General features: G+C 38.0%; 1 protein-coding gene across 3 annotated transcripts in view; it reads right to left on the reverse strand.

Annotated features, from left to right (window-relative positions):
* Positions 1-27992, reverse strand: part of FGF13 (fibroblast growth factor 13) — a 497959-nt gene that overhangs the window by 338697 nt on the left and 131270 nt on the right. The window contains exon 1 of one of the 3 annotated variants that reach the window (XM_054579562.1): positions 22313-22443. The exons of the other annotated variants lie outside the window; for them this stretch is intronic. The gene's annotated coding sequence lies outside the window, so the exon portion shown is untranslated. Of the gene's footprint in view, positions 1-22312; positions 22444-27992 lie in introns of those variants that run through there. 3 annotated transcript variants of the gene reach the window in all.

Genomic DNA, 27992 nt, shown 5'->3' on the forward strand with positions numbered 1-27992 from the left:
TCAATGGCAACCAACCTGGCCCCTCTTACTAGGAAATCACATATCCTCTAACAGTCCTATCAGATATTCTCCTGGCAGCTGCATACAATTTACCATTTTGTGTGTGTGTGTGTGTGTGTGTGTGTGTGCATGCGTGCGCACACCTGCCCATCCCATGTTTGATTTAGGCATTCTTTTCAGTTACCTATTGCTGTAAAAAAAACCAAACCCAAATTAGTAGATCCGAAGAACAATTTACTATATTCTATCTAGCTTTTCTGTGGGTTAACTGGACTAAGCTAAGAGTTCTTACTTGGGTTTCTCCTGCAGTTGGCAGCTAGAGCACTATAAAGATTCACCAGGGCTAGATGCCCAAGACAGCCTCTTCCCTCACATGTCAGCTAGGATGCCTGGGGCAGCTGAGGGTGGGGGAAGGCCAGATATCTCTCCATGCAGCTTCTTCACATTTTAGCTTCTTTGATCATGGTGGAGCTAGGGCAGTTGGACTTATTACCAGGTACCTAACTTCTCCCAGAATGAGAATTCCAACAAACTGAGACTGATGTTGCTGGACTTCTTACAATCTAGCCTAAGAAGTCATGCAGTGTTACTTCTACCACATTCTATTGGTCAAAAGCCAGCACAGGTTCAAAGAGAGGGCCTAATACAAGAAAGCATGGTTCATTTGGATGCTGTCTTTGGAGTGGAGCTACTGCACCAATGACAAAAAGTATCTATTTTGAAGATCAAGTTTTTGGAACATCACATGGTTGACATTTAACAGTATGAAGCCCAATCAGATCACAAATTCCAAGCTTACACTGTCTACTCAAAATTGTGTAGTTCCATAGACTATTTGGCTACAAGATGAAACATATCAAAGGTTTTGTTCAAAGTCTCCTCAACTTTCCAAGGGGCACGCAGAGCCACTTCACAACAAAGATGTGAAATCTCTTCAAAGAAGCTGAAGATATTTTTAAGATATTTTTTAAAGCAGACCTTTGATGTGAAAAGCAATCATGACCCAAGATCTAGTCACAAAATCTGCTTGAGGGTTAATCCAAAGCAAGAAGATAACAGTTTCTGGATTATTCAACAAAACATCGCAGAAAGGATAAACCAACAATGAATCTCAGAACTACAAGGGACTTGAGAGAGCATCTAATTCAACTTTCCACACAAGGCAGGTGCCCTTTGCACAATAAATTTTAGGAAACTGACATTTTGACCAACTACTCTACACCATGTTAAATACATTAAGTCCTCACAACAACTCTATGAGGTCATTATAAAGTAGACAATACCATTGTTCCTGGTTTACAGATAAGGAAAACGAGGCCCAGATAAGTTAAACGACTTGTCCAAGGAAACATATGTAGGAACTGGCAGCAATTGGATCTAAAACCCATTCTGGCTGATGCCAAGTCCAGTGCTTTTTTCTGCTATGCCACTGTGCCCCTCTGGCCAGCCAGCATCTCTACCTGGCAGATAATCAAGTATTCAGTCTCTTATGAACTAGACTTTCCAATATTTGGAAGATCTAATGATCAAGAAAAAAATAACATGCTTCCTTAGTGTGTATTTACCTCAACAACTTGTGTGGTCAATCAAGAGAAGCCTTTGCTGCAAGAACTCTTAATCTCAGAATATGTGGTTGAATTGCCATGACACCATAATTCCTTGAAAGAATATGTAAATTGTACCATTTGCAACCATTTTTCATGATAGCAAGTCTACAACTTTGATCAGACTTTCAATAAAAGATAACTTGAAAAGTTTAAGAGCAACCAATCTATGAAAAATATATTACTACATCCAATGGGAGGTGACAAGGTGTCTATTCATAAACGCAGTCAGAAAATACAAACCCTGGTTTTCACAAATTCATATTCCACCTGAAGAGAAAAAATGTGCATCCATGCAACCAAATCAGGTGCACAATAGCATAATTCCCAATGAACAGGTTTCTACTCTTCTACGGATATGTGACAGAGCTGGAGCAAATGCTTTCTCTACTAATTGTACTAGCCATAGAATCATTCATTTAAATAAAATCTCATGCTGATGCCAAATTTGAGGTGCAGATAAAAATAGAACTTCTCTAGTTGAAGGAATGATAGGTTGGTCACAGCCTTCTCCCTTCAGCTTTTTTTGGCACCCATCTGCTACCAACTTCCTCCCTGTGAAGTCCTTCGTGCCTCTTGAGAGTATATCCATAGGGTATGCAAAGCACAATTTGAAAACCATGAAGTATAGCTGTCAGGATGGTGTCTGAGAGTCCATTTATACTTCTATACTTCTCGGTAGTTCTATGTCCCTGATTTCTGAGGCTTTAACTTACATTTTTTTTTTTTTACTTTACCATTGTATGAAAGCAATACACATTCAGTAGAAACCATACCTCACATTTTCAATTTTCTTCATTTCCTGGGCTAGTGATATGTGATACAGTCCTTTCTCATGATGCTGGGCATCAGCAATGAGCTACAAGTCCCAGTCAGCCACCCAATCACGAGGGTAAACAACCAAGGCTCTACAGTGTACACAGTCCTGCCGGCGTTTTTTGAGCACATTTAGTGTAGGCTGGGCTAAGCTATGGTGTTCGGTAAATTAGGTGCATTAAACACATTTTCACTTTAGGATGGCTTTATTGGAATGTAACCCCTTTGTAAGTTGAGAAGCATCTGTACTGTACCTAAGTAACAATGAACATATAATGTGTTCCCAGATAGATTGCACAGGGAAGTTGTTAGGGACCAAAAGTGAATGAATCAAGAAGGAAAGAGGAGAATCCTCAGTGCTATAGGCAAAGGAGGACTTGGCTTGGACATCGGGAGGCACAGATAGGAAGGAAAGTATCGGCCACATTACTGAGTAGCCTGAGTTTTGGTATATCAGTAGCAGCAAGTGGGAGGGAGCTCATGTTTGTATTTCGCAGCTCACTGCTCCCTGCTCTGTTGGGGTCTGAATTACAGAGGAGCCATGACAACTGAGATGGATGGATGTTTCTTTACTCATTTCTCTACCACCTTCCTGCTTCAAGTTAATAACCTTGAAGTCTCAGGAGCCAGATCACACACATTTCAAAAGAACAGAGGAAGACTTCAAGGGACTTTCTGTTTTTCTTTGAATTTTGTGGTACCAAGGAAGAACCAGGCTTACTTGTCAGCTCACCTTTCTTGGCCTGGTGGAATAATTAAAAGACTACCGTCAGAGTATCTGATTATACTCTGAAAGAAATGCTGCTGAAATTCAGGGGCTAATTTAGAGAGATTTGTGGGCCTTCTTTTTCCACTCAGCTCTGTAGGGAAACTCCCAGTTTGCATTTAGATTACATCAAAGCAGAGCAAAATTAGAATTTCTGGCAGCCATTGCTTTATTAAACAAATCAATTTCATTTGGAATGGTAAGTTACTTGACATTCTTTGTCTATATCTTTTTGGTGCAGAGGGGTACTGTGTAAATAGGCAATGTTAATAATAACAATAAAAATGTTTAAATTTATCCACAAACTCAGAAAGAAAACGGCCAGAATGTTCACACTTATTCCAATGGGGTACATCTTTTTTGACATTTGAACTTAACAAATATTTTTCAATCACCCACTTAGGTATGAGAAAATTTCCACCAGATGGCCACAAGGCTTACATTACTGGCCCTGTTTTAAAGATGAAGAAATAAAGGCTCAGGGATCAGTCAACCTGCCCAAAATAACACTGTTAGGAAGTAGACAGGTAAGAAATCTTGACTCCAAGTTCAAAGCTCTTTCCAATACACACAGCTAGTTTCTTTCTTTCTTTTTTTTTTTAAATCCTCATATGAGGGTATGTTTTTTTTAATTGATTTTAGAGAGAGAGGAAGGAAGAAAGAGAGAGAGAGAGAGAGAGAGACATTTATGTGAGAGAGAAACATCCATAGGCTGCCTTTCATATGTTCTACAACCTGGGATCAAACCTGCAACCTAGGTACCCTGAATGGGGACCGAACCTGCGATCTTTTGGTGTACTAGGTAACACTCAAACCAACTGAGCCACATGGCCAGGACACACAGCTGCTTTCTTACAAGGAAATAGACAAAATTTTAGTGCCCAAAAAAAGCCATGTAAACAGCATGACATTTCATGACACCTGCCCTTGTGCCTCTACCCCAAACAGCCACACTTCAGGTACTTTCCACTTCACAATAAAGTACGTGCAGTGCAGGGCAAAGGCCCAAAAGCTCCTTTGAGTTGTTGGAATGGGCAGTCATCTTGGAATCATTCAAACTCCCAAGTAATACGAGCTTCTGTTGCACAGAGCAAGAGTGAACTAAAAGTGAAAATTAGTTTGGAATAGGCTGATTTCTCTCCATTGCTGCACATCCTGTGATCCCGGACATAATACCTACACAGCATGGAAAAGCAATGTCCAGCTACACAGTCTACATGCTGCTTGAGCTTCTGTCTTCTCTCACTGATTATAGCTGTTTTCCCCCCAAATGACTTCAGTCGGCACCATCGGCATTTACCAACTGCCTTTCAAACAGGGAAATACACAGTTTGCAATCACAATAGTAAATTTTATTTATTGAGTTCTTGCTCTGTGCTCACCACTGTGGTCAGTGCTGGAAATTCAGTCACAAACATTCAGTCCTGAAGGCATACAGTCAGGGAGGAAAGTTAATCAGATAATCACTATTCAGTGGAAGAAGTGGCCCAATAGGAAAAGTAGCCACAGTAGGGAAATGAGAAGTCTGGAGACTCAGGCAGATGTTCTAGTAGGAAGTAACATCTAAGCTGAAACATGAAAAGAATGAGGGGGAGTTAGCTAGGTGAATGGGGGAAGGAGGGAGAGAATATAATCCCAACAAAGGAAAACAGCATATATGAAGGCCCAGAGCAAGGGAAAGAATGTTCTAGAAACTGAAAGAAGTACATTATGACTAAAATGGGGGAGGAGGGTTTGAGAGCCAAAGAGGTAAACCAGGCCCATTTTTAGAGGCCTTTGTAGACAGACCATGATGTCTGGAGCACAGTGGAAAACCACTAAAACCAATGGCTTGTTGATCAGTCTCCATGATTCACAGGTAGCAAATGTGTAGTTTAAGTATCTTCAAGACTGGGCTTATGGTTGTTTTTTTTTTTTTTTAATAAATACTTGCTTTGCTGATTTTTCTACCCTTACTTATTTTGCTTAAAGAAAAGCCCTCTGAGGACAGATTGGTTTTCTGAGTATTTTTGCCATGATGTGTGTGTGTGTGTGTGTGTGTGTGTGTGTGTGTGTGTGTGTGTGTGTTGGGGGCAAGGGGTGGAATTAGGATTTATTTTTTACATTTCTTTATTTCCATTTTTAAAAAGACTTCCAACTGTTCCTCTTCTCAATTAAAAAGCAAAAGAGCTATGGGAATGTTTTTATGGTAACATCACAAAGGATAGTGTCTTCTATTATCTCTGCAGCAGTAGTGACCAGTACTGTGCCATGTGCAGTTTCAACGCGTGTAAGTGCCCCACGGCAGTGAACACACCCATCATAAACACTGTGTAGAACTGGTCTGGATTTGTATCATCTCTCCACCCATCAATCCATCTTTTGCCTCATTTCGAAGATCATTTCAAACAGCCTCAATAAATACAGAATGACTATGTGATTTTTTAAAAACAGTTAGGAGGAAGTGTAAATTAGAATGTGACTAACATCAAGGCCAGACCAGAAATGCACTCCAAACTGCACACCATTAAGTCCTATACAGCTGTAGGAAAATGCCCTGAACTTGATTTTGAGCACTTCAGTGGCCAAACCAAAGGCACCCAATCAGTTATAACAATTCTCAGCTTTAGATAAGGAAAAAGAGCTTTTGAAAAACTATATTCACAGTAGAAAAATTAAATTCCTGACAGTGGGGCCATGCCTTAATTAATATTTTTAATATGCAGATATAGTTCTGCTATTCCATGTGCAGTGGGTGTGGCCACTGAATAAAGAAATTCCAAATGCCCATAAGTTAGAAAACACATTAGTAGCTTATGAGAAACAGAGCTTTTCTTGTCAGTGAGGACTAAGAGAGTCTCCTCCCTCCCATGGGTTCTCCTAAAGTGTAGAATGGGATACGGTGCCAAAGCTCCCGACACCTTCTCTACTGTCAACACAATGGCAGATCTCTGATGACTAGTCCTGGGAAGGTGCTCCGCTGGAAGCACGGTGCCTAGTGCTGAAGTACATTTCAGATAAGGTGAGCTTAGGAGGCTTGTGATGCAGGGACAGAACTCTCTGATATGCTCACTTCATTCACAAAGAGCATTTCTAGAGGAGCAGACAGAAAACTATAGTTTTTTTTCCCCATTGCCCCCAAAGGAGAGCCTTTTGAAACTCTAGCAGATTTCTCAGAAGCCAGGCAATGCTCCATGTGCAGTAATTCCAGATGATATATTTAAGGTATTAGAGATATAAAGTGTCCTTTGTTTGCCAAGGGACCAGTAAGTAAACATTAAAAGTCATTTTTATGTCAAGTAAATACTTAAGTATCACAGAGAAATTCACTAGTGATCTATAGAATAATAGCGTACCTGACCTATGAAATAGGGGAAGATTTGAGAATTCTATTGATTTTGACCTTGAGCAATGCCACAGAAACACCCTGGCATCACTAATGTGTTTAAGCCTCATGGGTGATAGAACTCCAATTTTCACAGTGCGTTTTCAACGTCAAATAACAGCCCACATGCTGTCATATGCATGACAATCTGCTGCTTCTCAAACCCACCCTCTTCTTGGAAGCCAGAAAGCCAGGCCTCTGGGGGGCTCTGCAAAGTCTGCTCTTCCCTCGCCTTTCTCTGAGTCCCACGGGGTTTGATTAGCCATCACCCCAGAGCTTTTGCTTCTTCTTATCTTCTACAGTATCAATTTGAAGAATGTCCACCAGCATTTTCCAGTCTTTCTAGCCCCAAGATCCATATTTTTTAGTGGAATCTGACCTACAAGTCCAATATTTTCTCTGGTTGAAGAAATCCCATCATTTTGTCTGCACCAAAGCCCTAGGTCTCTGGGTTGCTCACCTAGCAGTAAACACAGTTTAGGGTTGAAGCCCTAAAATTGAAGAGAGGCTCAGATCAAGTGGCACACTTTCTTAGCTCCAATAAAAATAGCTTTTCTACCATCATTGGACAGTGTTGCAACTTTTATCTTCATCACCTACTTGTCCCATAACTCCATGCACCATGGCTTCCTTCAGTCACTTCTCTGCAGTGTATGGTGTCCAGTGAAAAGGACGCTGTCCTTGGAATCAGGAGAGCTCGGTTCCATTCGGAGCTGCCTCTTTCACTAGCTGTGGGCCAGCCTTTCCAAATCTGACCCTCACTTTTCCTCTCTATACAATGAAGAAAAGAATTCTTCCTCATTCATGAACCTGCTTACAGAACTAAAAAACACTATGGAAATAAAAGGGTATCGGATTAGTTTCCTATTGCTGCTGTAAAAAAAAAAATGACAGTGTATAAAACAATACATATTTATTCTCTTGTAGTTCTGGATGTCAAAATTCCAAAATAGGTTTCACAGGGCTGATAGCAAGGTGTTAGCAGGGCTGTGTTCCTTCTGGAAGTTCTAGAGGAGAATCCACTTCCTTCCTTCATTTTTGCAGCTTCTAGAGGCCACCCACATTCCTCGGCACATGGCTGAACATCAGTCTGGCCCCGGCTTTGGTTTCCACGTCTCCTTCAGTGACTCCCCTGCCTCCCTCATTCCCTTATAAAGACCCTTCTGATTACAGTGGGGCCCCTCAGATAATCCAGGATAATCTCCCCATCTCAAAATCCTGTGAATTGCTTTTTACGATGCAAAACCACTTATTTGTATGTTCCAGGGTTAGGTGCTGTACATGTTTGGGGATCAGTATTCAGCCTATGGCAGTCATATATTAGATACTGCACTGGACAGTTTCCACTTGTCTCTCCAGACCTACACCCCATCCCTTTCCAATGTGCTCTAGAAGGCTAATCTCTGTGGACTACCTCCCCCGTTAGCTTCCAGTTGGGTTTGGCCCATATGAGGCTGGCAAGAGAGTGAATGAAGGGCGGGGTACATGGCCCCACCACCAGACTTCTTGGTGCTAGGCTACAGGTTGGAACTACCTGTGTTCCTCTACCAAAGGCCACAGGACTGACAGCAGGCTTTTCCAAGCAGCTACTGCTCTCTCCAGGCTCTGTAAGAGCCCCTACCCCAGCTATATCAGGAGGGTGGGTGATAACAGCTTCCTGGCCTTGTTTGCCCTGAAATGCTTCCCCCTCCCTTGTTGGTTTTCTTTAACCATTAACCCTAAACCCTGATCACAGCTTTGTAAATAGACCCTTCATTAAATTTTCCTCTAGTTCTTCCTTTGGGTGTGCCACTTGCTTCCTGCTGGGACTCTAACTGGGAAAAATACTGAAATTACTTTTGAAAGGCTTACCATGGCCACTTTCTTAAAATCTTCTTGCCTACCTTCACTCCCTTGATCTCTCTAGAATATTTGATTAATGTAAACAGCTCTTCCTTACTTTTCTAAATAAAGGATGGGGTATATTCTTTCAAAACAATCAGGACAACAAGCTCCTTTAGCTCTTTGAACAAGCCAAGCTATTCCTGTCAAGACCTTTCTACATGCTGTTCCCTCTGGCATAAATGCTTTTCCCATTGCTAGTTCCTCTTCATTTAGAGCTCAGTTTGGATGTCATCTCTTAAAACAAGCCCTTCCTGATCCTTCAATTTAAAGTAAACAACTATTATTCTCTATAGTAGCAATGCGTGTTTCCTTCATAACTTTTTCACCATCTGTGCTTATTTAATTAATTTGTCTGTCTCCAGGGGAGCAAGAGATCAGGTCTATCTTGGTCTCCACTGTACCTCCAGGGCTGAGCACAAGACCTTAAAAAAATTTGTTAGTGAACACCAGATGTAAGAGTGAAAGGACTATGACCTATGACCTGTACAATGTCATTAAATATTTTTTCTCATTTAATCCTTAGAACAATCATGAAGGTAAGTAGACATCAAATTTCATTTCACAGAAAAGAAAGCCAGTCCTCAGTAAGAGTAAGTAATTTGCTGAATGTTAGCCAGTCTGTAAGCTTGGAACTGAAATTTGAGACCAGGTGTCTCTTACTCCAAGGCTCTTACTTAAAAAAGCTAATGTTTATCGAATACTTACTTTATGCCAGGCATGCACTAAGTGTTCATAAACATTCTCCCATTTTAATGTTTACTACAATCCTACAAAGTGGTAATTATTACTGTCAATTAACAATGAGGAAACTAAGGGTCAGAAAGGTGAAGTGACTTGCTAGAGGTCACAGAACTAGGAATCAATGAAGTTGAGATTCGAGCCCAGCTGGGTCTGACTCCAAAGCCCTTTCCTTTGTGCCAGGAAGTGCTAGAGCCCTTTGAACAGTGTCAGAAACACTGAAGCCTGCAGAAGGTAAGGGTTACCTAGAAATGACTTATTCCATCATTTCCCAGACAGGATGACAGAGGAATGGCTAGGCTTGTCCTTGGGAACAACAGCATGTTGTAACCAGAGGAGAAGGAAAGCATAGATTTTCAGCTCTTAATTTTCTCCAATACTCTCCATCGAAGGTAATGAGCCAACATTACCTTTGGAAAAGGTAATTTCCAATTACCAATTGGAAAAGGCAAAACTAAGGTAGTTTGGAAGAGAATAATGGTAAGGGTAGGGCAAAGCTAAGCAAGGAGACTAGAAAAGAAGACCTGACTATCTTAATTGATTTCAACTTTACTAGGAAAGAAGGAGGGATGTTGTTTTGTTCACCCTAGAACAGCAACTATTACATAGCAGGCCCTCCATCAGCATTTTATGAATCAATTAATTAATCAAGTCTTCTGGCTCATGTAGATGACATCATAGGCAAAGAGAGCACCTGTAAATTAAATTTCTGGTTGACCGTTTATAATTTGAAGAAAGGTGAAGAATGTGAGACATGTCAGAAAACAAGGGATGGGCAAATGATTTTCAAAAGGTATGAATATTTACATTTTCAAACAAATTAAGTGAGACCAATGGGATACTTTTCCAGAGCAGTTTGTTTAACACGGTGGCTTGGGAGGGCTTTTCTATGAGGAACCCTAGTGTTCACCATCATCTTTTGATACATTCTTTGAGCATTTACTGTGTGCATGGAAGGCAGGAAGTGTTTACCCATTCAATCTTCACGGTAACCCTATAAAATAAGTATCATCATCATTCTCTTTTCACCAGTAAGGACAGTGAGACACAGAGAAGTTGAGTTCCCTGTCCTGGTATGACTTTAATGCCTGACCACATTATAGCCCCATCTCATCACTATGGTAGCTAAAACAGCGCAGGAAGTCGGTGACACTCTCTGGTCGTACAAGTCAAGTAAGAGACTCACAGAATAAGGAATTCGATCTCACTGAAGCATTACTTGTGTGAGGGGAGATGAGTTTAGAGATGGAGGGCAAGAGAGATGCTCTGCAGCAAGAACTAAAATGTAGACTAGACTGGCAACATCAAAGGAACCAATATCTTTAGAGAGAACCAGGGAAGGGTGGGGAATCAGAACTTGTCTAAGGAAACGGCAGCTCAGATAAACTTGAGTAGACCAAAGATACATATGACACAACAAAGGTGCCTTTTTTTTTAAATCTCCTGTTATGTGGAATAGAATGGGCAGATCTATTTTCTCTTATCCCATGATTAAATGAATGAGATAGCACTCGAGAGGATTAGCTAGAACTACAACGTGCATATAAAAACACTGATATTTTATATGGTGAGCTTGTCGAAACAAGAATTTTTGTTTAGTCTGAGTCTCTTCTGAAGGATGGACTTCTCCCACTGACACCTAATATTCTGTATAACTTCATTTTTTATTAATTACATGCATCCATTCATTTAATTGGCATTTACTAAGCATTTTCTACTTTCAGCACTGTGTTTGGCCCTACCTCGGCTTTGCTCTTCCACCTAAACCCAAGTACTTAAATAGAACTCAATTGCTTGGATAACTTTAATCCTGTGTTCTAATTGCAATCATTGTTCCTAACTTTTTTTCAGGTAACCCTAATGGGTCTTGTTGACTTAGATTAACCACACCAACTTTGAGTTTAATTTAATGTAAAAGCTGGCATTTGAACAAAGCATCACAACACTTACTGATTGTGGTTGAAACAACAACATGGAAAATGGACTACTAGAATTTGTCCAAATTTTAAATATCAAACCACAAAGGCATTTACTCTCTAGGAAAAAAATGATGTGCATTCTTCTGTCGAAAACACTCAAAAATTCCTTGTGGTAATTCCTTGTGGTTTAGTAGCCCAGCATAGACAGGAAATATCCTGAACATTCAATCACATGAGTAAAACCGCTGACATGTCAGAACATTCCATCATGGTATTTGACAATATTGGGCATTTAGCCATTAACTAGAGGAACAGGTATGTCTACATTATCTAAGAGTCTAAATGAAATTTACACAGAGCAATAAAGGAGGCATTGTTACCTGTATCTATTCCTATTCAAAAAGTCTGATATATGCTTTATCTATACAATAGTGCCATTATTCTTAGCAAGAGATGTGTATTCTCTGTGGCCCACACTAATGTAGTACCCAATCATGCAAACATAGATCTGGGGTGTGTGGAGGCAGACCCATAAGAAATGAGTCATTTGGACCAGGAGTCATTCTGAGAATGGAGTGTTGCACTCAGTAGTATGACATCCCAGGCAGTGCCTGACAATGGTTTAGTGGAGTAGGTGAAGATATAATCAGCCCACTGGTAATACCTGCATTTAGGAGTTTAGGAACAGAGTCACATATTACATGTGTAAATTCTCCTAGTTGTACATGGAAACTGACAGACATAATGATGGCGGTGTATGGTGCCTACGTATTAACATCCATTTATGTAAAAATATTTGATTTTAATAATAAAGTACAGCTAATGATTCCATTTGGTTTCTTAATTTAAATATTATTTTTAAAAGACAGATGATCCACTGTAATTTATTCAATTTTGTGCAGTGCTCATCTAAACTGAATTATGTGTAATTTTTTTTTGGATATGACCCTTTAAATATTTTATGCGCTGACAAAATGTGAGTCTGAGTTCACTTATCATTGAAAGACTCCACCATATAATGTTAAATTTGTATTTCAGAGAATTGGGTTTTTAAATATATCATGGATCCAGATTAGTGCATTACTTCATTTTTTAAAATATATGCTCAGCTTTTGGAATGTGAACCTACAAAGGACAGAAAATGTTCCTTGATTCTGTCACACTCCCTGGTACATTATCTGTCCTAATAAGTTAGTGTGGTTAATGTAATTCAATAACTGATGTGGATGTCATTTATTTTTTTCCCAGCTGTGTGTCATCTGTTGCAGAAGGGAGGGGTGCTCTATTTTCCTGTCCTATGTGTACATGTGAAGGGACATCAGCTGGAGTCATAGTCCTGGCTTCTTACCCACCTGTGACTTATTCTATACCACAAGGAGGACGAATAAGTGATCTGACCGGTGTGGCACATCCATTGGGTTACACTTTTCCATCAGGGACAGCTAACTTATAATTAGAAGGTCAGGAGTGTAGACAACAGCTTGGTGGTTTCTCAAGAGGTTAAACATAAAATTACCATATCACCAGAGATTCCACTCTTAGATATCTACCCAAAAGATTTGAAAGCAAGTATTCCAAAAATACTTTAATACAAAGTTCACAGCAGCACTATTCACAATAGCCAAAAAGTGGAAACAACTTAAATGTTCATCAACGGATGAATGGATAAAGAATGGACTTGAAGGCACTTCGGGGATAGGGTGGAGTCAAGTTGTTAGCAGACACTTCTCACCACACATCTAAAGCTGAATTCTCCCATCAGCATTATTCATAATAATGCTAGCATTCTGTCTCCATTTGTTTGCCTTTTGAATTTTATTTCTCAACTAACTTGAAAAGGACAGAATGAATTGTTATTTATTAGGATCCCCTTGCCCCATCAACAAAACTGAAAAGTTTGACAAGCATGGCTCCTGTGGCTTCAACTAATTTAATGATTTCAAGGTTGAACGGTAGAGAGTTAGTGATAGAGATGGGCCTATAGACCTCCCTCCTCTACAGCCCATCCTCCAGGATCTACCAAGGAAGACTGAGCATCTGTTCAGAGAATACAACGAAGGAAACAACCTATCTGCCCTAAAAAACACTGGAACAGTATAGGCACTAAGACTTAATTTGGCGTTCTTCTAGTTCAGTCACTCAAACTGCTCAGGCATCCATCTCATGGGATCTGGGAGGCAGGCCCAAAGTTGCCCTGTGAGTTAGTGGTCAGGACAGAATCAATAGAACAAACTCCTTAGCTACTTGAAGTCCTCCTTGAACTAGAAAGCACATCATCACTATGCCAACAATCTCTGGATATGTTTTCTTAATAAGCTAAGAATCCACCTATGTCACTATCTCACGCATCTTCTCAGGTTCTGAACATTACGGGGTTTAACACTGACTTTAGAGCCCATAGAACTGCATTAAAGTGCTGGCTCTGCTATTTAGGGGCTTCGTGATCACAGACAAGTTAGTCAGTCTCATGGAGCCTCAATTTCCTCACCTGTAAAATGGAGATGATAGCATTACTTACTTCTAAGATTAGTTGGAGGCTTGAATGAGCAAATGTATGCAAAGATCTTAGCACACACTGGATGCTTCCTGGCAGTTGGTTTACTCTCTCAGCAATGGGTCCTTTCCACTGCCCTTGAATGGGCACTATTTACATTTGAAGGGCTTTTTAGCTCTAACAAAAATTATACTGGTCTTCAGTTTTATGGCTCATTATAACCTTTCTGACAATACAGAAGTAACTAAAGTAAAAGTAACAGCATCCTCTTCCCTCATACAATAACAGTCTCAATGCAACCACCATCAACAGCTTTGTGTTTATCTTTCCATATAAACCAACAAAAAAATATATGTCCATATTTAGGCTAGCTTTTTAACAAAATAGGGTCCCATACTATACATGCAATTGTAAAATCTGTTCATTTTATTTAATTATATATAGTGGACAGTCTTCCAAATTTGTAGACAGCTAAATGTAAGTTGATAGCAACTTTTTTCTAGCTATGTGTTACTCCAAAATAGGAAATTATCACAATTTATTAAACTATTTCATAGAGGGGAAGGAGGGTCGGGGGAGGTAGAAGAGGGTAAAAGAGGTCAAATACAGTGACAGAAGGAGACTTGACTTTGGGTGGTGAACACACAATGCAATATACACATGATATGTTATAGAGTTGTATACTTGAAACCTATAATCTTATTAAGCAGTGTCATCTCAATAAATTTAATAAGATTTTTTAAAAATACCACCACATTTATCTCCCAATAGGTTGTAGTCATTGGCACCCTCACCAGTAGTGCAGAACAGTACTTTGGCTCCACACCCTTGACAAATGTAAATGTTACTGATGTGTTTATATGGGCCAGTGTAATAGCATCTCATTTTAAGGTGCTGTTACCTGACGATTAGTAGAAATGAGAACCTGTCCATCTTTGTATTTTCCCTATGGATATTCATTCAGCTTCCTTCCAGTTTTTTTTTTAATATTCCAAATAAACACTTTAACAAATTTGTAGTTTCTCTCTGAAATTGCCTGTTCAATTCCTTTGCTCATATATCCATTGAGTAGTTCCTTCACCTTCAGAATTTGTAGGAGTATTTTGTATATTAGCAATAGGAACCTTTACACTGCCAGATGTATGCAAATATTTTACCCCAATTGATTATTGTTTATAATAAAATCTGTAAAGTTTTTTTTCTTTAAATAGTCTAGATCCATGTCTTGCTTAAGGAGTATCACCCTGAAGTCCTATACACATTCTCTTACACTGTTTTTCAATACTTCAATAGTTCTCTTCTTACATTTCAATTTAATACATTTTGTATCTTTGTGTATGTCATAAAGAAGAGGTTCTGTTTTTATATTATAACACCATATCTTGAAAAAGCCACTCTTTCTTTACAGACTTCAATAATTCCTTTAGCATATAATAGGTTCCCATATATATTTGGATCTATATTTTCAATTCTGACCTATTTATGTGTTTTTTCAGTTGGGTCAATATCACACTCATTTCTTTATAGTCAATTTAATATCTGACAGGAGAAATTTTCTCTCACGCTTCTTCTCCTACAAGATTTCCTTATTTTATTTATTAGCAAGAGATGCTAGCATATTTATTCTTCCATATAAACTTCAAAACCTCAATCTCAAGTTTAAAAATATCATGTGTTTAAGATAATAATTCTTGCCATGCACAGCATGATATGCCTCCGATTTTGAAGAGGTCTTGTTTTCTGTCATTATATTAAAATGTTATTGTTTTTCACATAGATTATACCTTTCTAATTAATTCTACTTCTGGGTGTCTTTCTTAGCTAAGCTTTGTTGTGAATGGGATTTTGTCTTTTTTTCTGACTGGTTAGTACTGTTATAAATTAAATCAATTGATTTTTTTTAATACTTATTTTGCACCTCATTAAATTCTTATTCATTTTGAAGAATTTATAGTTGAACCTTTGTTTTTCATAGATATACACTGATACCGTATTCAATAAGGATAATTTTACCATTTTTTGTTTATAAAACTAATTTATTTTCTTTCACACATAACGTTAATGATAGCCTCTTAAACCACACTGAATAACAGTGATGATGGAAGAATCCCTGTCTTATTACTAATTTTAATAAAAATGCCATTTGTATTTCTCAATTTATTATGGTATTTACTATTGGTTTATAGTAAACATACTTCATTATGTTTAAGGACAAATTTCCATCCAATTTTTACTTAAAATGAGCATTCATTCCTGATTTTTAAAACTCTACAAAGTATTTTTTCCCTCTATCTGCTGATGACATGGCTTTTATGCTTCTATCACAATGATAGATTTCCAATTTTTGAACCAACCTTGCATTCCTGTAATAAACCTAACTAGATAAAGTATCACTCATCCTCTCTAATGCTCCCTCTTCTCTGCCCAACTGCCAACTTGAGTCCATGAAAATAAATTAGTTAATTGGAGCCTGTTTGTTCAGGAGTGTCACAAAACTGGTTTGTATACTGCCCCTGTCCTTTCTAGTCCCCACCCTGTAGAGAATGGAGACTACTCTCTGTTTCTTAGGTTTTTCAGGCTGAGAATTTTCCATGAGTCACAACGGCAGCTGGGCTTCAGAGGGAAGCTGGTCTGAGTTTATTGTCTGCCTACGCAGATGTTATTTGCATCTTGCTGACTGAATGAATTCTCATAATTCATCCATACATGGCACAAATGGCAATAAGTTTTAGAATCCCGATGCATTCCTTCTGATTTCTAGGATCAATGATTTTGTATAATGCGCAGTCAGGAGAACAATTTGGGCTCCATTTGGGATAAGACTGGCATGAATATTTGGGAGGGATCTAAATCTTTACCTGTCATGGTTCAAAGCCCAATCAATTAAATCTTCCTCATCCCACATGTCAACAAATGTGTCAAACAATGCGCTGCAACATACCTTTACCACATTTTACTTTTCTAAAACAGTCTCTCGCAAATGATAGCTCAGATTCCCTTTCTCTCATTCACTGAATAGGATGTGCATAGCCAACTCTACAGGCAGTGTGCTAGATTATGGGAATCCCACATAAGTAAAAAACCTGCTCCCAAGGCAATCAGTCTAGTAAGGGACATATACTAACAAGTTAATGTGATATGAGATAAGGTGTAATAAAGGAAGAACATATAGGACCCATGACCTTCCAATCTTCCCACCTTTGCTTCCATCTTGGATATAACATCTGAATTCGTTTCACTTGCCCTAAACAAGAGCCCCACCTAGAGTGATAATCCTTCAAAACACTACCTTCCAAAATGAAATAACATACTATAGAAAGCAGCTCATCATCACTATCCCCAACAGCACCTATCACAGAACCTTGTTCTATATCAGCAGGCATCCTGTCTAGGTTATGGATTGCATGACTGCAGTAAATTATCAAAAGCATTAGAGCCTATAGAGGAAGGTGGCAAAGCAAAAATGAAGGAATGAAAAGGTAAATAGATAAAGAGGCTGAACGTAAATGGATAAATGCACTTAAAAGTATCAATAGTGTCACAAAGTTCTCTCTCCTATGTAAAATGACATTAATAGCACCACTGTCACTCAGAGGGAGGCCACTACATTTTAAAATGGAATGTATAATACGCCTCCAGTTTACATTCTTGGAGATGCTGGGTGCATCCTGACAAAAATTAGATTTCTGCTTTCATACATGTGGGGTTTTTTTTGTTGTTTTTGTTGTTGTTGTTTTAGTCATTTGAAGTATAATAGCTCAGATGAACCATTTTTACACATAGTTAATTCAGGTTGCCTGAAATAACTCTATGCCTCAAATAAATCAGCCTTTACTACACGTCTATAAAAAAAATGACCAACATTCATATACATGCCTCCTCTCTAGCTCTACCTCATGGCATTCTTTGTATACATGTGAGAAGCACTGCTCCAAATTTAAATTGTTCACTGTCCGATTCAATAAACTTTCTGCTACCTGGCATAGCTCAGCAATGGAATGAATGGATTAATCAAGCATTTTATTTACTGGAGGCCCACCAAATATACTTAGATCCCCACTAAATACAGTGCACAAAGATATGAATATGCAACGGTAAACAAAATTAAGTCGAACTCAACATTCTTGTGATGATTCAACACTCTGTTGAATCCAACAGTCCAGGTGTCAGATGTACCTAGGTAGCATAGTGGGCACACCTATTACCATCATCATTCCAGCCTAAGGACTGGGTAACATATCAGTACTTGAAAATGACACAGACATCCTTGGGTTATTCAGATATCACAGAACCTTAAAAAAAACCAAAACCTTGAGGATCACTTAGCCTGGGGGTTTTCAGTTTTACTCAGGCCTTGGAACCCTTTATTCAAATGAAACCCTGTTAAGAGCCCCTATGTATAGAGCAGTAGAAAACGGAACTACTTGGGTTGGGGTTAAGGGTTAAGGTGGCAGAATGCGTCCTCCAGTGATCTTGGAGACACCTCTGTGGAACCCTACAAATCTGTGGAATGCAGTTCTATAATTAAGAGTTTTGACTAGATTGGTAGCTTTCAAATGAGGAAACTGAAACCTATTATAGGTTTTCATGAATATGTTGCTATGAACACTTATGAACAAGTTTTTACATGGATATGTGTCTTCAATACTCTTGGGTAGATACTAGTAGTGGAATTGCTGGGCCATATTTTTTTTTTCTATTATGGAAGTGACATGCCGAGGGTCACACTATAAGGCAGTAATTGACCTGGAACTAGAAGCCAGGTCTTCTGACCCCCAGGCAAAGCACATTTTTCCAACCCTAGCAGTCTTCCTTGCAGTTTCTCCTGCCAGGTATTTGCCCTAGAAAATAGGAGTTAGCACTGGTTTCTGAGATGTCCATGATAAGCCTATGACTGATTTCAGCCATGTTCTGAAAGTCCTCTTTGCCAAAAAGAAATAAGAAAAAAGGAAGGGAGGGAGCGAGGGAGGGAGGGATAAAACTACATTTTTGTCTTATTCTAGGCCATTAATCTAACTAAGGGGTATACCAGGTCCAGAAGTTAGTATACATTACAAGTCCCTGAAGCTTTCTTTCTAACATTTACTTGATAAGAGGAGTTGCTTTAGCTCATCTGTTCATTTATATCATTACGTGATATATGATATAGCAGTTTTTTCTATTGCAACATTCTTTATGAGCCTTGCTTTAGGATGTTGGACACTAGCACTTAGAGTAATGGTTATTCATAAAAATCTTAAGTTAAAAATAATAAAAACTAGGAGTTCTAGTCCAGATAGTTGTATAGAATAACATCAAATGTAAACTGTAATTAAAAATAAAAAAATAATAATGAAAACTGGAATGTGACATGCTTGAATGTGAAAACTGTTTTAACATCACACCTCCCTCCACTACAGGATTATGAAGCAGTTGATTTATTCTCAACAAATGAATGAATGAATGGAGAGTTTACAGTATCTGGGGGGTTGGGAGAATCAGCAAAGCCCTCTTTTCTAGCCCACAGGCTTCTCCAGTAAAAAAGCAACAGTCACTACCATACAAGAAAAACCTACTAAGTACTAAGTGCTTTACATAAATTATTTCTCGGAAATGGATATATGATCATCACATTTTACAGCCTAGGAAGGGAGGGTCAGACAATTACTGAAGAACTAAGGTTCTTCCTATTGAAGTAAATTCACGGGTGTCCAAGGGTCAAAACTTCAAGCCTAGACAGCCAGTCAGAGCACTAGTGTCTCCATCTGACATGCAGGTGTAACACGACTGACCCAGGGCAGTTGCTGCACAATGAGAATTAGGAAGTTCATGTTTACAGCATCTCCCCTAATCTCCTTTGAAAAATACAAACTCCATGAAATTACAGAGCATTATTGTTATTACAGGGATTTTGAAAATGGCTGAATGTACTTTCAACTTGAAAGATTGTGCAGGGAATCATTTTAATTCAGATTCTCATTTGGTATGAAAGCAATAAACATCTTTTTAAAAGATTTCTTTCTTTGCTGTAAGTGGTTATGAGTAATAATGTGGGTGTAAATCTTCTTAATTCTCCCTGAGCTATTTGAAATTCTTAATCATGATCAGAGTATAAAACAGAACAAGATATTATATGTGTATCATTAAAAACTGTATTTGCTGAAAAGTCACTTTCAGTTTCCTTTCTGTGACTTAGATGACAGTGGTTCTCCGTGCTGGAGCATGCAACTTTCAATGAAAGGAAAGACGTTTCTTTGACTTTCAATTTAAGCCCTGGAAATGTACAGGCCCCCACCCCACCCCCCATGGCTGCCAAAGATTGGTTTCAATCTCTGTAAACTAGCAGCAAAGGGGAAGCAAAGGTGAGTGATGGAAATTGTCTAGGTAGGTAGGAAGACCCCTGGAATAGGAAGGTGTCAGGGGACTTGCTCACTAAGCCCATGTTATCTGGCAATACCCATTCCTCTCTCTGAGCTTCAACTTTTCTCATCAGTAAAATTAAGGGATTGAGTAGATGACTTCTAAGTCCTCCCAGAACTTGGGTGCAAGATTTTTTGAGATAATTGAGTGTAGGGTGCAGAGTCTACCAGGAAAATCTAGTCACTCAATGAAGGTGCATGTGGGCACCTACTTTGTAAGAGGCCAGGCTGAAAGACACAGAAAGGAAGGACACCTTCACAGGGAAGTCATCACATTTAGACTAGGTAAGGGAGAATGGGGGAGCCTTTCCAGTAGAAGTGGCACCTGAACAAAATCTTGAAGGCTGTCTCCACATTTGTAGAAAAGACAAAAAAACTGGTTGCTCCAATTAAGGCTCCGGATAGGAAGCAATCTAAGATTAGTTAATTTAGAGAGGTAGCTTTGGAGTTATTTTCTGAGACTCACAAAAAGACATAAAAATCTATAGGGAACAAACTCCATAGATTTCCTACCAGAATGGCTAAAATTAAAAAACACCAAGTACTGACAAGGATGTGGAGCAACTAGAGAACTTTTATAAGCCACTGATAGAAATGTTAAACGGACCTTGGCTGGTGTGGCTTAGTGGCTTGAACACTGGAATGTGAACCAAAAGGTCACTGGTTCAATTCCCAGTCAGGGCACATGACTGGGTTGCAGGCCAGGTCCCCAGTAGGGGGCACTCGAGAGGCAACCACACGCTGATGTTTCTCTCCCTCTCTTTCTCCTCCCTTCCCCTCTCTAAAAGTGAATAAATAAATTTTTTTTAAAAAAAGAGAAATGTAAAATGGTATAGCCATTTGGAAAACAGTTTGGCTATTTTTTTAAAGTTAAAAAAAAAATATGGCCCAGTAATTCCACTATTAGGTATCTACCCAAAAGAACTGAAAATATATGTCCACCCAAAAACTCGTACATAAATGTTCATAGTGACATTATTCACAATAGCCAAAAAGTGGAAACAACCCAAATTTCCATTGCTACTATATCCATACAATGCAGCATTATTTGGCAGTATGAACAAATGAGTACTGATACATGCTACAACATTGAGGAACCTGGAAGACATAATGCTAAGTAAAAAAAGCCAGTTAGAAAAGCAACATATTCTATAATCCTATTTATATAAAATATCTAGAATAGGAGAATCCAATCTATGGTGTTCAGAGTTATGGTTACCCCCATGGCGAGGAATAAGTTCGGGATGAGGACAGGAAAGTGGCTTCTGCAGTGCTGGTAGTGTACCTCTATTGATCTGGGGGCTAGTTACCATGATTTGTTCCCTTTGTAAATGTTTAATGAGCTGCACACATAGGATTTGTGTACTTCCCATATGGATGTGATTCATGAAAAGCAGTTTATTAAAAAAAATCTAAAGAGGCTATTTACAATTCAGCTGTTTCTGACTTCTGGGAGAATATTAACGATATATAATCAAATACCTGCATCATCTTGAACACTATGTTTGAAGTCAAAACCAAAAAAGGAGCAGCACAGCTTTGATGTGGTTTTCTTCCCTTAGTCCACACAATGGGCTTCAAACATTTTAAAGATCATAAATTGCAACTAGCCTGTGGCTGGCACCCTGGGTATCCAAAGTAAAAGGGAAGATATTTTAAATAAGAAAGGCAATGTTCTTGGCAAAGTGAATACCTTCTTCACGGAAGCCCTTCTCAAAGCAGATTTCTCCCACCCTCTCCCTTCCTTTCTTCCTTCCATCTGTCCACCCATCCATTCATTTCACAAACACTCAGGTCCTACCATGTGCCTGGACTGTGCTAGGCTGTACCACAGTAAACAAGACAGGCAAACCCATGTCCCCACGGGGTTTACCAAAGAACCTCACCAAGGTGACTGAGCATTCTACAACTACATCTAAGATCAAAAATCTTTTTGTGGTTTATAGAGACTTTTAACCTTCCAGACCCATAGATCTAGTCGTGTAAATGTCTAAAATGATGTTTCTTAGACAGTGGACTGGATCCAATTTCCTATGTTACTTGTTGATTTGACCATTCTCTATACCATTAAAAGAGTGTGCATACATGCTTATTCCCAATGTAATCTTGTGAAAACTGCCAAAAAGAGATTTAAAAGAGTCCATAAACCAATAATGATATCACAATGGCTTCTAAAATTAGCACAAAACTGCACGTCGATAACTGTGCATAATAATTGCAGGTTCCCAGAGTAAATAGAGCAAGTTCCCAATGACTACATAATTCAGTCATGCTCTTTCATATTTGCAAAGAGAATTTTGGATCAAACGCTAGGACCCCTGAAACCTACCAGCTAAAATATGGTGACAGGAGCCTGGGTGGCCACATGAGATGAGGTCCTGATTTGATCTGTAGTCACTTCTCCATTTCTCTTTGAAAGTTACACTGAGTTCAAGGAGATTAATCAACCAAAAAGTTACTTGTCAGAACTGCCTTCATCAATCAGGTTCTGAGATTGAAAAAAAAAAAAAAAAAGGAGGAGGGGAGTGTGGGGAGAGAGGAAAAACTTTGAGCATCACTTTCACTATTAATATGGCCAAAAGCCTGAGAATTCTGCTGAGTTTTTGAGAAATGACTTTCAAATCTTTAACAAAAGCCAACCAAAAGTTAACCGATTGAAAAAAATAACCACTGGCTCCCTTTCTTTCAAAAACTTTTCAGTGAGGCATAAAAGAGAGGAAAGAAACACACACACACACACACACACAATTTAAGTTCCTCTGTTTCAGCTTGTAGACTCGGCCTTTTAATATAAAATCCTGAGTCATTTGACCTCTGAACTCTCCCAGGCAGAGAGCCACCACACAATGTACTTGAGTCACCGCCACAATAATAGATGGTGTTGCACCAGGCTTTCCTTCAAGGGTAAAGAGAATATTCTCCAAGTAAACATGTACAGGAGGGTCTCCCTGCTTCACTGTTTCAGGTTTGTCAGGCACAGGAAAATAGGACAAAACTTTTTCAATGGTCTCCTCAAAGGAACTTTGTGGGATATGCGTGGCCCACTACATAACAGCCCCAAGAGACCCCTTTTTTGTTTTTCATTTTTCAATATTTTATTTCAATCTTATTTTATTCCCAAAATTAGACATTCCTATTACTGCTGTTTTATGAAGATAGTAATTGGTTACATGTATCCACATTTACCATTTCTTTGCTCATCATGGAAAAAAAAAAGAAAAATGTAAAAGAAAAAAACCTAAGCTCCAAAGACCCTCTTGACATAGCCAACTCTTTATTTTTCTGTTCTTTTACACAAATGTACTGCACATACCCTTTTCCAAATTGCTTTGTATGCCAAACAATATTTTCCAGATTCATCTGTATTAATGTATATGGATATAGTTCATTAATTTATGTGTTATAGCATTCCATTCTTTAAATGTGTTATTTACAATACTAATGCACTCCCATATTGTTGGACCTGAATTTTTATATAGCAATAAACATTCTTATTCATGTCTTCTTACATGTGCAAGAATTTCTCCATGGTAAGATTCTAGAAGAGATTCTTCGGGATCTTAATAAGATATGCACATTGCTGACTTTGCTAGATATTGCCACAGTGCTCTCCAGAGCAGGTGTATAAATTTATACTCCCACCAGAACTCCTAGTTCCCTACATCTTCCCCTGGCCTAACCACGTGCCACTATCACGCTTTTTAACGCTTGCCAATTTGATGGCTGTAAAGGACTGTCTTATTTTGAATTTAATTTGCATTTTCCTTATTACTAGAGAAGGTGAGTACCTTTTTTCAGATGTTTATAGGTAGATCAAGTTTTCCCTTCAATAAATTGCCTCCTCATATCCTTTGCACATTTTCCTAATGAACTGTTTGTCTTTTTCATAATGAATATTAGAGTACTTTATAGCTTCTGGATATTAATCCTTCCTTATTTATAAGAGCTAAAAATACCTTATACCAGCCACTGTGTCATTATTTTAAATTTTCTTTGTGGTATATTTATCAGAGTTTTTTTTTAATTAAGTCAAAGTTATCGATGTTTTCTTTTTCAGGTTTCCATGCTATGGTTTTAAGAAATCCTTTTCCATGGAGCAGGCTGAAAGTAACCAGAGGGGAGGGGGAAAGAGGACAATGGTGGAAAGAAAGGGAAGGGACTAGACAAAGAACATGTACGAATGACCCATGGACAAGGACAGCAGAGTGGGAACTGATTGCGGGAGCAAGGGGTGGGGTGGGATGGGAGGAGGGGGTAAAGGGGGAAAATTGAGACAACTATAATAGAATAAACATGATTTATAAATAAAGCAATAAAAAGAAAAAATTAAAAACAAAAAAAAAGAAATCCTTTTCTTATGTGGAGATCATTAAGATACTCTTCAAAACTTTCAGAAGCAAGTAATTTTTGCTTTTAACATTTAAGTCTTTAATCCATCTTGAGTTGACATTTATGTTTAGACTGGGGAAGAAAATTTACATTTTTCCCATGAGTTTATTTCTGAAGTTTCAATTGCATTCTATTAGTATATTTGTCTATTCCTGTACCAATATCACAGTTTTTATTAATATGTCTTAATAACAATTCTTAATACCTCATAGAGCTTATTTTTCTTCTCCAAGAGGATCTTAACTGATCTTTGCCCTTTCTTTTTCCACACAAATTTTAGGATGTTTGTCGAGTTTCCTGGGAAAAAAATCTGTGGGGTTTGATTGAAAGTGCACCAAACTACAGTTAAATTGTGAAGAACTGAGTTCTTTATTACACTGAGTCTTATAAACCTTTGAAATGTTATATTTCTTTTATTACTTATATTAGGTCATTATTTATGTTCTTCATCAAAATTTCATATTTTCTTAAAAGACTTATTTTGTTAAGTATATCTCTAGATTTATTATGGGTTTTGCTACAGTGTGAATGGGTTTTTTTTCCTTTCCAAATTAGTGATTTATCTTGCAAATAAACTCTAATTCTAGTATATATTCATAAATTACATAAAGAGCTAAGGAAATAAGACTTTATGTGCTTGAAAGTAGCTGATACTCTGAGCTCACCAAATTAGAGTCAATTTTGACCTTCCATTAACTAAAATAGGAGAACTCCAATGATATTGGAGACTGCTTTTTAGTTAGTACAGCATTGGTTCTATATTTCAGGAATTAAATTTTTTTCCTATGAAAGTTTCTACTTTTCCTGCATGGGACTAACTCCCTTGCAGTAGTCCTACATGCAAAGTTTTTTCTTCTTATTCTTTAAAATATGTGTTGGTCCTTTATTTGCATTTACTATATACACTTTTTCAAAATCATGCTTTTTCTCCTTAGAAGGTTGTGAGTTTAGAGGATATATGTACACACACATACACACATTCGCATACACATGCAAACACACTTCTTCTGTTTTTTAAATATATAAAGTGTTTCTTCTTGGTACTGTTTTCCTTGTTCTGCCCTTACATCCCTTTCTAACTATTCTCCATTTCCAGTAATTCTGTCCTTGCTTTAACCATTAATGTTTTCATCTTTGAAGACAAAGATATCTGTCTTCTTTATATTTTTTACACGTGTTTATATATGTTTTATATGTGTTTATATATATTTATAAACACGTGTGTTTATAGACAAAGCAGGGTTTTTTTGGACATTTTCCTCTTATTTTAGATATAGGTTCATATTATTCAGTAATTCAGTGCTCATTATGAAGGCACTATCTTCTACCAAGTTGATATCACATTTATCTGTATATTAAACATAACATGTATCCTCTGCAATGGACTTGATAACAGGTGAAATGGATCCACAACCATCTAAATACTCATATCTGTAAACATCAAAATCTTCTTTTACTAAATCTTCACCAATATCCCTAAATTTGAAGGATTTCTTAAGGTGATATCATACTTTCATTTTTCAATACACTTTAAAAATCTTCTTGCAATGATTTGCTCAAAGGTTAATTTCCCACATGCACCCCCTCCCCCATCCCAGGGAATGACTTCCTTCTATTCTTTGAACCTAATCACAGGAACCAGAGCTTTTGTCTTTAAATAATTTTCTTATTTATTAGTGAAAGTCATAAACTATGTATATTTCTTTTTGGTCTTCCCTTTTTTATATTTCTTTTTCAAAGGTTGTATTTATTTATTTTTAGAGAGAGGGGAAGGGAGAGAGAAAGAGAGGGAGAGAAACATCAATGGGTGGTTGCCTATCACGCGCCCCCTACTGGAGAACTGGTCTGCAACCCAGGCATGTGCCCCAACTGGGGATCGAACCAGTGACCCTTTGGTTTACAGGCCGGCACTCAATCCACTGAGCCACACCAGCCAGGGTTATTCCTTTTTCGTAAACATTTCCAAATTAGCTTTTTAAAGTTAACAGGGTTGATTGAAAGGAAAGTAACTTGATAAACTTTTTGCTTGAATACACTCAAGTGAGGAACACATACATACTCTAATAGGGAGTTGACTCCTCAGGTGAGACAGGAGTGAATTGAATAAGCTGATATCAGAAGAGGCAGCGTTATTACCATGGTTTTCAATTTTCATAGCAGTAGCTATATCAAGACCACTACTGACTTGGAAGATGAAGCATTACAAAGGAATATTCTCTAAGTTCTTCCCAACAATCCTGTTTCCTGATTTGTTCTTTGCTTTAAATTGGTTAATTTTTCTTTAGAAGGCCTGGAAAAAAAGGAAGAATCTTATGGCCCCAGCATTTTGGGGGACAAGGGACCAATCTTGCAAAAACAACTCAATATCCAAAAGAACGGGAGAAAACACACCAATGCACAGTTTTGGATGCCATGTTGGCTGTTAGAGTTTGTCTTTTATAATATTTTCTCCTTGATTCTTGCTGTTGAAGAGGAGCACTAATGATTTTTATATATTGATCCTACTCCTAGGAAACCTGTTAAACTCTGTATTAGTTCTATTAGTCTGTCTGCATGTTCTCTAACATTACTTGTGTAGACAATCCTGCCATCTGTGACAAAAACAATATATTTTCAGTCTTTATATTTTTCTTTTACCAATGAGCCAGTTCAAACCACATTTGTAATACTGAATACAAACAGCGATTAGAGGTTTTCATTAGTCTTGTTGCTGACTTGAGAGAGACATATCTAATATTTTACCATTAAGCATAATGTTTGCCATAGAGGTTTCATAGATAGCCTTCATCTTGTTATTAATCATGCATTTTATTGAATGAGTTCTGTACCAATTGAGGTGACAATGTTTTTTTTCCCTCCTTTAGTCTATTTTATAGTTGTGGATGTCACATAGTATTGCACTTTTGTCAAATAGCCTAATCTATATGATACTGGCTTTTTGATATTAGAGAGTTCCTTTAAGGCTTAGTAAAAGATCAATTTTTATACTTGTGCCCTATTTGTTAGAAAATAATTTTTATTCTCTAATCATTGGGTGCAGTGCTCACTATATTTTACCATGTTGGTCTTCAAATCTTCCATATTTTAAACTTGTTTTCTTGCTAGATCTCCACCATTGCCTTCCCTGAAGACGTCTAACACAAGGCATTGCCCAGAGAACCTGCACCACAACAAATATCAATCAAATGGAACTAAACCATTTGAAAGGTTTAGACAAATAGTTTCAGTGTTTGCCTACCGTCACCAGGGTTTGTCTGCAAATGTAATGTTATTTAAATACCTAGAATCAAAATCATCACTCACAGAGTCATTTATGTTCTATTGGACATTGTGCAAAATTAATCCAGAGCTTAGTGTGATGAGCTGGCAAGAAATGTTTGCCAAGTTTCAAAGATTTAGGGTAAGACACTATAACCCTGAAAAGCACTTTCTTTTTATTTTGTTTGGAAGTCTTTGTAACTCTAAGATCAAAATGTAGTCCTTGAACTGCCTCTTCACAGGGTAGCTAGCACTAAATTTCTCTTCACTGTTATCAGTTTCCTAACTAAGCATAGTTGTATTTAATTACTGCTGAATGCAAGGAGACTTCTTTTGGATCTTTTTTCTTTTTTTTTAGCATT

This window comes from Pteronotus mesoamericanus, unplaced genomic scaffold (genome assembly GCF_021234165.1).
Source record: "Pteronotus mesoamericanus isolate MK-2021 breed Mesoamerican mustached bat unplaced genomic scaffold, CSHL_Meso_final contig_55, whole genome shotgun sequence".
NCBI classification, from domain to species: Eukaryota; Metazoa; Chordata; class Mammalia; order Chiroptera; family Mormoopidae; genus Pteronotus; species Pteronotus mesoamericanus.